This window comes from Gasterosteus aculeatus, chromosome 12 (assembly GCF_964276395.1).
Source record: "Gasterosteus aculeatus chromosome 12, fGasAcu3.hap1.1, whole genome shotgun sequence".
Lineage (NCBI taxonomy): Eukaryota > Metazoa > Chordata > Actinopteri > Perciformes > Gasterosteidae > Gasterosteus > Gasterosteus aculeatus.
In genome coordinates, this window is record NC_135700.1 from 19727757 (window position 1) to 19740468 (window position 12712).

Below are 12712 nucleotides of genomic sequence, written 5' to 3' on the forward strand. Positions count from 1 at the left end.
TAGGTGTAACAGTATGTCAGGTTAAAGTTGATAAAGTGTCTACTGTGATACGATGTCGTACTAAGTCCTGCATCTATTCAGATGAATGAATTACCCCATTTATATTTTCCTTTGTGAACTAATAGCCCAGGGTAAAATATTATTCAAAAGTTTTACGAATAGCCTTTTTCACTTCCAGAGCATGAAATTCAAAGAAATGATTGGAGGGGAGTACGGGCACTTATTATTATTTTTTTTTTTTACACTCAGCTCAGAAAAACAGTTAAATTGATTCAAATTCAAGGTAACAAGCGCGAGTGTACCCGAGGCGTCAGCTTTCCTGACAAGCAGCTCGCCGTGTCTCTTTGTGCCCAATTGTCTGCTTCAAACCAAATGGATTGGGGTGGAGAGGAACACTGTTGGATCAATGTGCTGTCTAGGAGGGAAAAAAGTGGGGAATGAAAGTGATAATGGTAAGAAGTGTACAAGACACACACACACACACACACACACACACACACAGTCCTTTTCTCAGGCCACAGTCTCACATGCCGACTGGAAGACTCGCTGTTCTTTTCAATCACCCACTCGGCTTGTCGTACCTTCACACATACACACACACACGCACACACACGCGCACACACAGGAGTGGGTTCAGTCTTGATTTGAGCTGTTCTGTCAGTCTCTCACAACGGATTTTTTATTCCAGCTTTATGCTGCCAAGAAAACAACAAAAGTTTCTTCCGCGCTTCGTTTTATTCTCTCAGACAAACAGCTGTCTGTCACCCATGCACGCACACACACACACACACACACACACACACACATGGGCACGCACACACGCATGGACACACTGATGAATTCCCTTGGTTGTCTTATTGCATCTGCCAATCAAATCCCCCTTTATTCCTGTGCGTTTTGCATCCGGGCTCCAGAGGATTTGTGTTGTGTAGGTGGACAAAGCAGCGATGTCGCCATTTCTTCTTTTTCTTCTTTCTCTGTGTAACTGATTAACCCCGACCCCTCCGATCTATACATCCTAAGCTACAAGCTAATATATATACACTCATGTCTGCCCGGTGGGAAAGGCTCGTGTACATTTATGGATTTTGTCGTGCCGCTGTCACATTGTGCCTCTCAAAGTGCATTCGCGTTTCTGCATTGTGACACTGGTGACAGCACAACAGGACCCTCCAAGTCAGAGCTGCTTCCATCCCTGCAGATCTTTACATCATTCAAGCTTTTCTTTTTTTCTCCAAAGTAGCAGGCCGTAAACAGTTTAAACTCACACCTTGGATCCCTGAATGCGTCTGACTGACAGTCACACGGCTCTTCATCTCTCTCACGGATGCCCCTCGGCGGCTCTGCTATCATACGGGCGAAGGAGCGAAGCAAAGGGAGCATCGAGCCGGGAAAGAATACAGAAAGTCCAGTGAAAACTCAGTCCTGAGAGGAAAAAAAAGAGCAGCTTTGTTCACTGATCCACAAAGCGGCACGCAGAAACACAGGAATGTTGCAGGCGAATAGAAATGTGTGCTTCTGCGTTTTTGTTTTTATGGTTTTGTGAGCTTCAGAGCGTCTCGGTGTATCTACGGAACTCACCTACTCCCTCTGCTGGGATTATTTTCACAGAATGCGTCCACATGGCACTTCCATGTGGGGAGGGGGGGTGTTGGCTTCATTGGTTTATTTACTCTCGGCCGGACAGGAGAGCGCGTTCGCTGAGTGGTCCGATACTTGGGGCCCGATCAAAGAGCCCAAGCTGTTTTTTTTTAGGATAACTACCCGTAAAGATGTGAGGCCAGGGGCTATTTCTGCTGCACCGAGAGTCCCGGTAAGCTCCCTGGGGGCTGTAATGGGATTGAGAAGGAGGACAGAATGGGGGGGTTAAGACAACAGAGGTTTGTGGGGAGGTAAAGAGAGTTTGATAAAGTGTGAGTCTGTGAATCTGTGGCGCTGCCCAGCTTAAAAAAACGCAGGTCGTCCGCTCGGACCGGCAGGTATCGCGGGGCTCCAGCTTAAAGAGGCACGTTTCAATCCCACTGCCAGAGCTGCACAGCTGTTTGGCTGCTAGGTCTTTGGGAGATTGTGTACCTGTGTGTAAAATGTGTGTATTTCCTTCTGGCGGAACGTGCTTTTGGACACACGAGGCCGTCCGCATACATACGCTTTAAGGAGATTTACGGCATCTCTTGAAAACAAAGCCGCTGTGCAGAGCGTTGAGAGACGATTCTGCTGGTTTCCTGCAGCTCGGCGGCGTCACGGTATCTGTGGCAGAAGTGTAATCAGGGCTGTGTGTGTCCTCCGGGGCTCTAAGTGAGGGATGTTGTCATTCTACACAGAGCCGGGGCCGGCTAGTTTTGCCCGGAGATGGCCTGATCATTTACATTGACACTGATGGCGCCATTAGCCAGCTGCTAGCAACCCCGTCAGACATGTTTTTTTTTTTACGAGGCACAGTGAGTCTCTGAACGCTTCCCTGTTTGCTCTGTGTATCTTTCATTGTTAGTTTATTTAACAATTTGAAGGTCACGATTCAACGAGAGCAGCTCAGATTTGCCGTGAGAAAGACGTGCCATTATGACAGCAGACGTGTCATTTTCAAAATGTCAGAAGAGATTGGTTATCACCGCCGCCGGAGGCCTCTGTTTACCGATTACTGACGAACGGCAGCTTGGGTAGTTGTTTTGATGCGCAGGCACAAATGTGGTCTTAATAAAACAGTCATGGAGTCGTGCACTGCATTCCGATTGGTCAATCCGGAAGTTAGTCTCGCTCTATTTCCCTGAGCTAAAAGCCAATGGGATGTTTCCTTTGGATTTTGGACCGTTGAAGGATATAAACTCCGTGGCGAAAAAGCGTGTGTGATACTTCAGCGGGATAATCTTCACAAACGAAGAGCACTTAGATGATTTTTGAAGCGTGAATGGATTCGTCGGGAGTAAAAAGTGATGATGTTTAGTGTTCTCATTCAGCTGCTCGTCGGTCAGCAAAACAGCTTTTCAGGACACATAAAGGCTACACAATTTCCATGAGGGGTATTTACAGACATATTATATTTTAGAACATTAAGCTGATATCTCTTGAGCTTTATTGGAGAACATACCTTATTTCAGGCGTCCATGTAACAGAAACAGCAAACACTGACTCTGAGATGAAGGAAATGGAAGTGCAAGAACCATTTTTGTATTGCAGGACTCATATCTGCAGAACTCTGCAGCTTTTCTCTGACTTGTCAAGCAGATGTGTGAGTGAAAAAAACGCTGAAGCACTCTTTGGATTTATCTTTAAAAAGACATCGTTACAAACAACAGCGCAAGAACATTAAAACCGACAACCAAAGCGTCTTTTTCCCTCTTAAATGACGACTCTCTTTAAGGTTGTCTTCTCAGATCTCCAAACCATCCTACTCATTCAATGCAAACATGCAGAAATGAGCTGTAAACAACAGGAGCTCAGGGGGCGGGCGAGTCTCCTTCAGTCACCAAGTCTGGACACAATAGAGGTCTATAACTGAGCAGCCAAATACTTGAAAGGCAGATCTCCTTGTGACAGATCACAGGATGATATGTGTGTCTGAGTATGTGTTAGTTAATGGTGGGGAGATAAAGATGAGAGGAGAAACCTTAATTCGGGCACTTTCGAGGAATCTCACTTTGATTACCATCTTTTGATATATGTGACAAGATACAAGACACGCCAGGAAAGTTCAGCTTTGTTTTTCTCACACGTTCCTGATTAAATCAATTGTACAAATTTAGTGATACACCAAGACTGGCAGTGTAGTTGAGTTGCTCCACGGGTGTTTTGCAGCCCCCCACTGCACCTAAATGTTTAGGGTGGATTGAATCCAGAGGTCATATGTCATGTTTCTACCTGAATAGGAAGCTCTGGAGGCAAAGCAAGTGAACTGACAAAGACCTTTTTTGCCAAATAAGGTTTAAAAAAATTAAAAGGTGCAGGCAACAAGAACATTTGCAGCAAGGCTTGGGTATTTTAAACGTACATTTTACTTGGGTTTATACAATGCATAAATTGTAATAATTATATAGTAAAACATAATATGCGACATGTGTGACACAAATGTAAACCGATTTAGCTGATATGTTGGGCTGTTCTCTGGCTTGGAGCGGTTACCAGGCAACCGGTGGAGATTCTTAGAAATAACTGGTCAAGAAGTATTTGGCAAATCTGGCGAATATAACCTAATGCAAAATAAACCTAAATTCTCTAAACATTAAACGTTAAGATTTATTTTTGTGCTTACAGATGTTATGTTTGGGTACCTGAACCTAAGCACCTTTCTCTCAGTGCATGTGCTCAGCTGTTACGACAGTTTGAAAGTCATTTCCATCAGCCTTAAGTCACTTAGTTCTTTTGTCAAGTTAATGTCAGTCACCCAGACACAGCAAACAACCGCTCTTTTAATTGGAAACGCCACAACCTTTGTGGGAGGATTTGTGTACGGGGGAGTTTCATTTGAGGGAAATGAGTCATAGAGCGTTTCATAAAAAAAAAGGGTAGCGTGAGGCTGACTTAGGGTGGATTTAAAAGTAATGGTTTGTCAAAGCTCAGCAGCGGAGCTTAATGTGTCATCAGTTGTCGGCTTCAAAGGGGATTGATATAAGTCTGAGGTTTATCACTGTGAGTCAAAAATAACTGTGGAAGCACACTTTAATAATCACAAATTACTTCTCTAATTTATTCTAGGTCACACTTAATGCATGAGATGGTGGTAACTTATTTGGATCCGATTTACAGCCTCATCCTTTTAAGCATCGGCCAAGATCGGTGTTACATTTAATGCACGACTGCATTGTGGCCGTATGAATTTCCATCAGCTTGTGCGTGAGGTGATGTTTTTATTTTTACCGCAAACAAATGGACAATCAGCGTTCACGGTATTTTTTTTTCCACATGTATTATGCATCCTGGTTGACCTCATATTACTACAGGTCTTACTCCCAAGGGATTAGCACGTCTCATTCGCATCGGCTGTTGCAGCCTCAGTGAATGTAAATGCAGACGGCGTCTAACTGCGTCCATAAGGGCACAGGGGAGGCTGTCCTGCTCTCCAGCCCATTAAAGAGGACTCCATTATCTGCACTCTGTACTAGTAACACACACACACACACACACACACACACACACACACACAACGACAGCAAGCAGACGATGAGCACATAAAGTAGTCCACCTTAAGTAGCTCCCTTCCAACGCCACGCCATGCATATTTTATAAGAGGCGGCATTAAAAGCCAATGGAATAAGGAATGGCTGGCTAGGTAGCTGGGTTAGCTCCACGCCCTACTTCCCTTCTAGTTCAGACACCTTTTGCTTTTGTTGCTGAGAACCGGACACAGGGATCGTTGAGCGAGCGAGACGGCATCAAAGGCGAAGACGAAGAGGACCAACGGCCCAACAACTGCTCACCCGGGACAGGATTGGTTGCTGAATAAAGATGCCTGAGTATCTCTTTTCTCTGTGTTTTTCCTTTCCCCTCATTTACAACCTTTCCCGCTGGAGTTTTCACACCAATAGTAAAGTGGAGGCAAGGTCAAACCTGCAGATGTGTTTTAATACCTGGGGGGCGGATCAGCCCTCCAGCTGAGAGACGGCGTACCGCTGTGCATTGAACACACTGGACAGAGACCAAGAAACTGTACGTCGCTCACAATAGCAGCTGGGTGGCAGCTTCGGCGTTTGATGGTTTTAGTCGGAGTTTGCATGTATTTGTTTTTATCGGCATTTGATTTGCTGTGTACTGAGGTTTGCAACATGTTCCTGCCCGGTAAGGCAACGACCGGCAGTGTGAGTGACACGGGCGGGTCGTTCCGTGTGACACACTTTGGGGGGGGTACGGCATTCGGAGGTCAGCCACGAGTCAGTTCTGTCGTACACACTCTGAACACTCACAACTCTCTTATTCCCTGCGCTGTTCGCCCTCATCTCTGAGAATAAATATTTAACTTTGACCCCAGCTTTGTCCTTCAGCCTGGAAGCGGTCTGCATGCGTGTATCTCTGAGTGTACTTGCTCATAAAAGACTGGAAGTGTAGCTGAACTATTTAGTTTATTTTTGGGTTAACCCGGCAATTGAATGCTTGTAAATTAACACTTTGAGATTCCCCAACATCTAACATCTCAGACCTGCTCATGAATTTCCCAAGCCAAGTTTATTGAATCGGCCAATAGTTAACTTTTAACAACCTGTGCACATCCCAGCAACCTTGCTATTGTGTTGATTTAATAAGCAGTGCAGCCTTTATTCCAGTGAAAAGCGTGTTTGTTTCAGCGATCATTCTCAAGACTAAACCAGAGCAACACGGGACCTTCTGACGTTGACTTAACGCTTGTTACATAAAATTAATAAGAATGTCTGCTAAAGTGAGACTACATCACTTGAATCCAAACCACTATGTTTTTATTGAATCTTAACCAAGTACTTTTGTGGCCTGAACCTAGCCAATTGTTTCAAAATGTTAACCACATGACATTGTGTTTTCTGCAAGCTACAAGGCTGACATGAAACATATATCTGACTCGGAAAATGACATTCAACAAATCTTGCGGATTGCCTTTAAAGTGCAATGCCAATAATCTTATTCTGGCATCTGGGTTTCATAGAGCTGCAAATGAAAAAGTTAGAATGGAGAAAAGCGTATTCCTGACCGCCGTGAAGTTTGCTTTAGGAACACAAAGAGCTTGCTTGTGTTTAGGGAAAGGCCGTGGTTTGGTTTGGAACAATCACTTAGGGGACGGTTAGGAGACCTTTGCCGCCCCCGTTGACAATAGAACCCACTTTGGTTACGGGTCGAGAACAAGAGGGCTTTGTCACTTGAATTTAACGGTTTTGGGCCGATTCCTGAAACAAGCGTTTTTTTCTTCTTGGGAGAACAGTTTCCATTTTACTTCCTTTTATTTCAAACACCGACATATGCAGCCATTATTCACTTCATTACGATCTACTTCCGTCCAAAAGCACCTTTTTCTAGCCTGCAGAGTATTGTGGTTATATTGGCTGTGTCTGGTTGGCCTTCGATGTGTGAAAACAGGAAAAAGCTTCGTTACAGTTTGTCACGGTTCCGTTGAGATCAGGGAGGCAGTTTGGCGTCTCGGAAAACCAAACGGTCCAATAGAGATGTAACCTGGCAGCACGCACCTCCCGGACTCCAGGTTGGCCACCGAGGTGTGTGTGTGTATGTACGGCTGGCATGTTCGGTGGCCATCTGCAAAGCAACAAGGGCTCTGGCCAAGGTGTGCACAGACACACACGCACACACAGGGAGTCACCTACATGCAAGCATATGCACACACCCATGTTGCTGCAACTTGTCAAAGTGCGGGTCTGGGCATGTGTGATCCAAGTGAGAAATAATCACTCTCGATGCAAAGATCAAAATCATCTTTCCAGGAAAATAGGCAGCTCCCTCCTGAACAAAGGCCCCCCCAGCAAAAACATGCTCTCCGTCTCTCAAGATCCCTCGCGCACACACAGACACACACACCCTACACACACACAAATATACGCTCTGCAATATTAAGGATTGTGAGTAATATCCCTGCAGGCAAATCAGTAATATTGGCCAGCGCAGATCTAAGATGTTGTATTATTCAAATCCTCTGACTCCTGCAATCAGCTAGAAGAAATATATAAAACATGAAATATAAATGTCTGGGATTTCAACGCGAACGGTTTGGTGTTGCCAAGGGGACATGAAAGTTCATTACAGACGTTTAAGTGATTTGGCAGCGATCAAGACGGCGATGCTTCATTGCCAATGTTATTGTTTGAAAAGTCTAGATTAGCACCTTAATGCCGCAGGTCTATTGATAGTGATTATGAGCTTAGCTGAACAAAGACATTGGTGATCGTACACATTTAGGTGATGAAAACGATGCCAGAACAGGCCGGTCAATCAAAGCCGCAATCGCGCAGCTCTTTCATGTTAATCCCTTGGTGCGGCGCCGCTGAAGATACTTGGATTCATTACTTAACACCAACAAGACAAAGATCCCTGCCCCGTCCGTCCTCTCGGCCTCCGTTTGTTTGCACAAATGCAAAGTGAGGCAGTTATAGATCATATTCGTTGAATACGCTGAAGCTGATTAGTGAGGAAGAATTAAAGGCCCCCAAAGCTGCTTTTCCTAAACCCGAGATTAGTCAAATAATAAGACGCGTGTCTTCCTGCTCGCACACTCACACATGGACAAAACGCTGGCTTTGGCTCCGTCCTGACAACCGAGCTGGTATCTCCACTCCCTCAGAACCGTCCCTTGGCCCCGGTAGTGACAGCCCTGACTGGGAGAAGTCGCAGCGAGCCAGTAAGGCTTATTGGCAGACCAGTGTTTCCAGTGTGAGACGTGCCGGGGAATCTAGCTAGCGTGTCGCGCAGTGCAGAGTTGAGGATTAACCTACTAGCACAATTGCAGAAGTTCCAAGCTTTTTTCTTTTTCTCTCAGAAGCTGCTGGATTTATTTATTTGTCTACTACGGTTCACTTATTCAAATATGACTGGAAACATGCACACAAACAGACACACTATTAACCTCAGGGCAAACGGTTATATTGTGAAAAGCAGAAGAATTTACCATGGTTACATTTGAAGTTAGTGATGTAACTCCATTTTCTCCCGAATAAGCCTAAAAATACATCATTGAGATGAGAAGTAAAAATGTAGAAAAAAGCTACTTGCATATTCCAGCAGTAATATTTTTAGGAATTTTAATCTAGTCTACCATGCCTGAAATAAAAAAAGTTAAAAAGAGACAAAAAAAGATCTAGATGATGAGAACACAGATATAAAGCCAATGCACATGCAAAGGGAAGCAAAGCAGAGCAAATAGAAAATACAATTATCCGTGTCTGTTTGACCCGGGGGAATTCACAGTATAATGCCGGTGGATCCAATTCACTTGCAAAAGAGTTGAGCAGGATGTAAAGCTCGATTCACAGCCAACTCAGACCATGAAAAAAACCAACCGTTCACACAGACAAAGAGCTGCTGCATCTCCACTCCATGTGAGAACGACTGCTTGGAATCTGCATGAGGGGCAGAGGCACCCTGGGTAAAAACAAACACTATATGTACGTTGGCCTTGATTGTCCTTTCAAGCAAACACTGTGAAAGAGGACGGGGACGGCATACGGTTTTGAGGACCGGCTACTCACCCGACATAAGAGGGAGATCAGGGGGCGCAACCATTAACATATTCTTTTCAAAAAAGAGTCTACTCACTGGACCGTGCATGGAGCCCTTTTCAAAAAGAGCCCGTCTCATACTGCTGTGAAATGAGGTGAAAATAAGCAGACTTAAAAGAGACGGCTTGGGAGGAAGACGTCCACCCCCCCTCCCCCCCCCCCCGAATGTCTGCGGAGGTTTGCCGAGGTGACCCAAACAAATCAGCTTTTGAAGGGAGTCAAGGATGAATCCGGCGCACTGGGAAACAAACACACGCGCAGGCCCGGCCTCGCTGTCAGCGGATATGCATGTCAGAGCTAGCGCTGTCATTTTCTCGCTGTGAGGGCTTTCATCTCGTGGCTGGCTTCCCCCCTCGGCCTGCTTCGCTTGCCGGGCTCTGCCCGTCCCTGGACTGCCAACCGAAACAACGACATGCTGCAGCCTCTCAGGCTTATTGCACACACACACACAGAGAGCCCTGGTTCCCGAACTCAAAATAGTCGTAGCAATTAACAAAATTCTGCGGGACATAGTAAACTAAACGGCACCTCTGTCTGCGGCAGAGATCTGTTGCATGGAAGCGCGTCTGCCGCGCTGCATATTTATCAAAGTGACAGCAGGCGTCAGGGATACGGGGGCTCCAACATAACCACTTACTCACTAATGGCTTACACAGCCACGGATCATTATCCCTCACAGCACAGCACAACACAACACAACGCGGCGCTTGCACGGCACCGTGCTGCACAGCACACACACACACACCCCCCTGCGCCAGCGTTGCATTGGCTCGACTGCGGTGTGAATTTTTGCAGGTTTATATGTGTCTCCGGCATCAGAATGGTCACGTGGTTTGTCAGTTGTCAGTTTTGAAGTTACAAATCTGAAATGCCGTAGCTGAACAATTCATAGTTTTTGTCCGTCACCACTACGGCTCACAACTGCTAGATCAGACAGGTCAAGAAGTGTAATTGGTCAGATGGTCAGTCAGGTTGTAAACAAGCCAACAGTCAGTCAGATTATTTATATACACCACAAAAAAAACTTTGAAACTCATTGGAAAGGAAAAACATGTGCAGCCATGGACAGTAAGGATGGTAAAAGTTGAATCAGGACGTCCATCTGTGAACTATTGGGTGTTTACAAGAGACCGTTTTGGGCAATTATTTTACCATTTAGCAAATGTTCTCATCCCAATCCGTTTGGCTAAACGGAGGCTGTGTTTACAGCCTCCTCTGTTTCCTACACGGTCACATTTCTGTTTGGCACCATCCCTCTCATCTCAGTAATTAACTTGGCGAGTATGAAGTTGTTACTAATAGTAATGTACAATTTGGTCCCTTCTCAGGTGGAATTAACAGCGTTAATGCCAGTTCCACGGCTGTGGTGTTGCTCGTGTGCTCACCCACTGACACTGTGTACTGGGATCACCTGCGTACTTCCTGTTTTGACAAGTCGTGAAAAAGGGGATCCATGATCGCCCAAACTACAAAAATAACATGTTGTTGTAAACAGGAATTATTCACCATTCCCTTTCATCCCGACGGTGACAAATAGAAGCTGTCACTTCATTCCGGATGAAATGCTTCAGGGAATCCAGCTTCTAATCCAACACTGTCAAAGCTGTTGTTTGTATTTACAATGAGATAAACAGATGTAGACCTTTCGTGTTCAAAATTGCAAACGCAGCACTTTCTGAATTTTGACGTGTATGTTTTTTTTTTTTCTTCTTCTGCTATTTCCCTATCTATGCAAAATGCATCAAAAATATGTTCTTTATGATGTGTTGCCCAACACACACGTTTGTTGACGTGAAGATGACACGAAGCTGTGACTGGTTAGAAGACTAGAAACGACATGTTTAGTCTCTAGTGAGGACTACGGTCATTTGTGTGTTTTTTTTGGTTGAATTTCTTTTTGTGTTTTTGTTTCTTTCGGTTGCCTGTGAGCAAAGTATTCAATTACAACAGCAATAACACTTAATCCACCCTGACAGCAAAGAACTGTGCTATTCATTGGAAACAAGATGGTGCGCCATAAAGGTGATGGAAACCCTTTATAGCTGCCTGTTCAGCCATTTCTCTTGGCGGGCATAAAAAGGCTAAATATGTTAGCCAAACTAAACTTGATCCATAACATCATTAGAGATGCTTCCGAGTTGTGCCAAGATGATTTACAGACCAAATTAAAATGTAATATTTTGCTCAAGTGTTGCGTTTCCTCTTTGTTGGTCATCTTTGCGTTTGAAAAGGTGCGAGTGTGTGAAGCAGCCTGCCGTGAACGCCGAAAATGAGACTGGCCCCATGAAAGCCTTTTTGATTCATTGGAAGAGGTGATGGACAGAAAGGGTGCGCCAGGTACATTCGATTGATGACGAGGCTGCGGCGACGGGGTTAGATGTGAAGGGACATGAAAGACGGAAAAGGGACTTGCAATGCCCCATCTGTTTGCTACGGGCGAGGGAAGTAATGACGGATTCATTGTTCACTCAATTAGAATTCAAAGAGACAGCGGGGGGAGAGAGAGAGAGAGAGGGAGAGAGAGAGGGAGCCTGGCGTGTTGAAGAGCCCCTGTGAAGAGAGTGTGATTTCACAGGCCAAGTGTGAATGGCTAACACGGCTGAGCGAGGGAGGTGAGAGCAGAGCCCGAGGTGACGGAGGCAGAGGAGATCAGCTGAGGGAGGAGAGAGAGACAGAGACAGAGAGAGACACAGACAGAGAGAGAGACTTTCATGCAGCGGAAACTTTTACAAGAGCCTTTAAAAAAAAAAGAAATACTGCAATTTCTTTCTTTCAGTTTTGGGCTCCACTGGACTGCAGTTCCTGTTCCCAAAAATGTCATTGTCCTTGAACTTCCCAATGGCCAGTTAAATGCTTTTAATGTGAACTGGCAGCAGGAGGAAATGTTCCGTTTGCATTAAGAGCAACTTAATACGTCCCTGGAATGAACAGTGAACAGAAGTTTGCCTTAAGGGCTTCTTACTAAAAGGGGTTTATTTAACCCCAAAACCGTTTTTTTCTAAAAGTAACCAATAACATATGTTTTACCAATCCTAAGAAGGATTATCTGGCAGAAATCCCTGAAGGTCAAACGTCTCCCAACGTTAATTGATCTTGTAAATGTGAGCAATTTGAATCCAGCATGAGAAGGAAAAACTTGACCATTGGAATTTAAGCCAACAAAGTTGAGAGATCATTTAAAAAATAGCTGAAAGAATACCAACAAAAAGTAGTGTAATGACATTTTTTCCCCCATTGAAATCATTTGAAAAATGGTTTGAGACTCAAACGAGTTCGACATTTAAACGCAATTACAGGGAAAACTCTCTAACTAGTCTAAAAGTAAGTCAGACGTATAGTTTGCTCCTGAAGGATCGCCAGCCAGCAGATGATAACTGTCATTTTGCATGTTTGGCATTTTCAACCTTTCCACATCTCCCCAATTTCTGTACAACACGTATTCAAACATCCCACCGTTGAACAATGACAACAAAAGGACTTTTCTGTCTCATCACCTACCAACACTTATACACTTAGACATTTAAATCAATGAG

The 12712-nt window shown here is 44.8% G+C and overlaps 1 long non-coding RNA gene across 1 annotated transcript; it reads left to right on the top strand.

The window, feature by feature from the left end:
• Nucleotides 1-1684: 1684 nt before the first annotated feature.
• LOC144385354 (uncharacterized) lies at nt 1685-11362 on the top strand. The gene is made up of 2 exons (XR_013451600.1): nt 1685-1813; nt 10508-11362. It is a non-coding gene; the product is annotated as an uncharacterized LOC144385354 (long non-coding RNA).
• The last annotated feature ends 1350 nt before the right edge of the window (nt 11363-12712 follow it).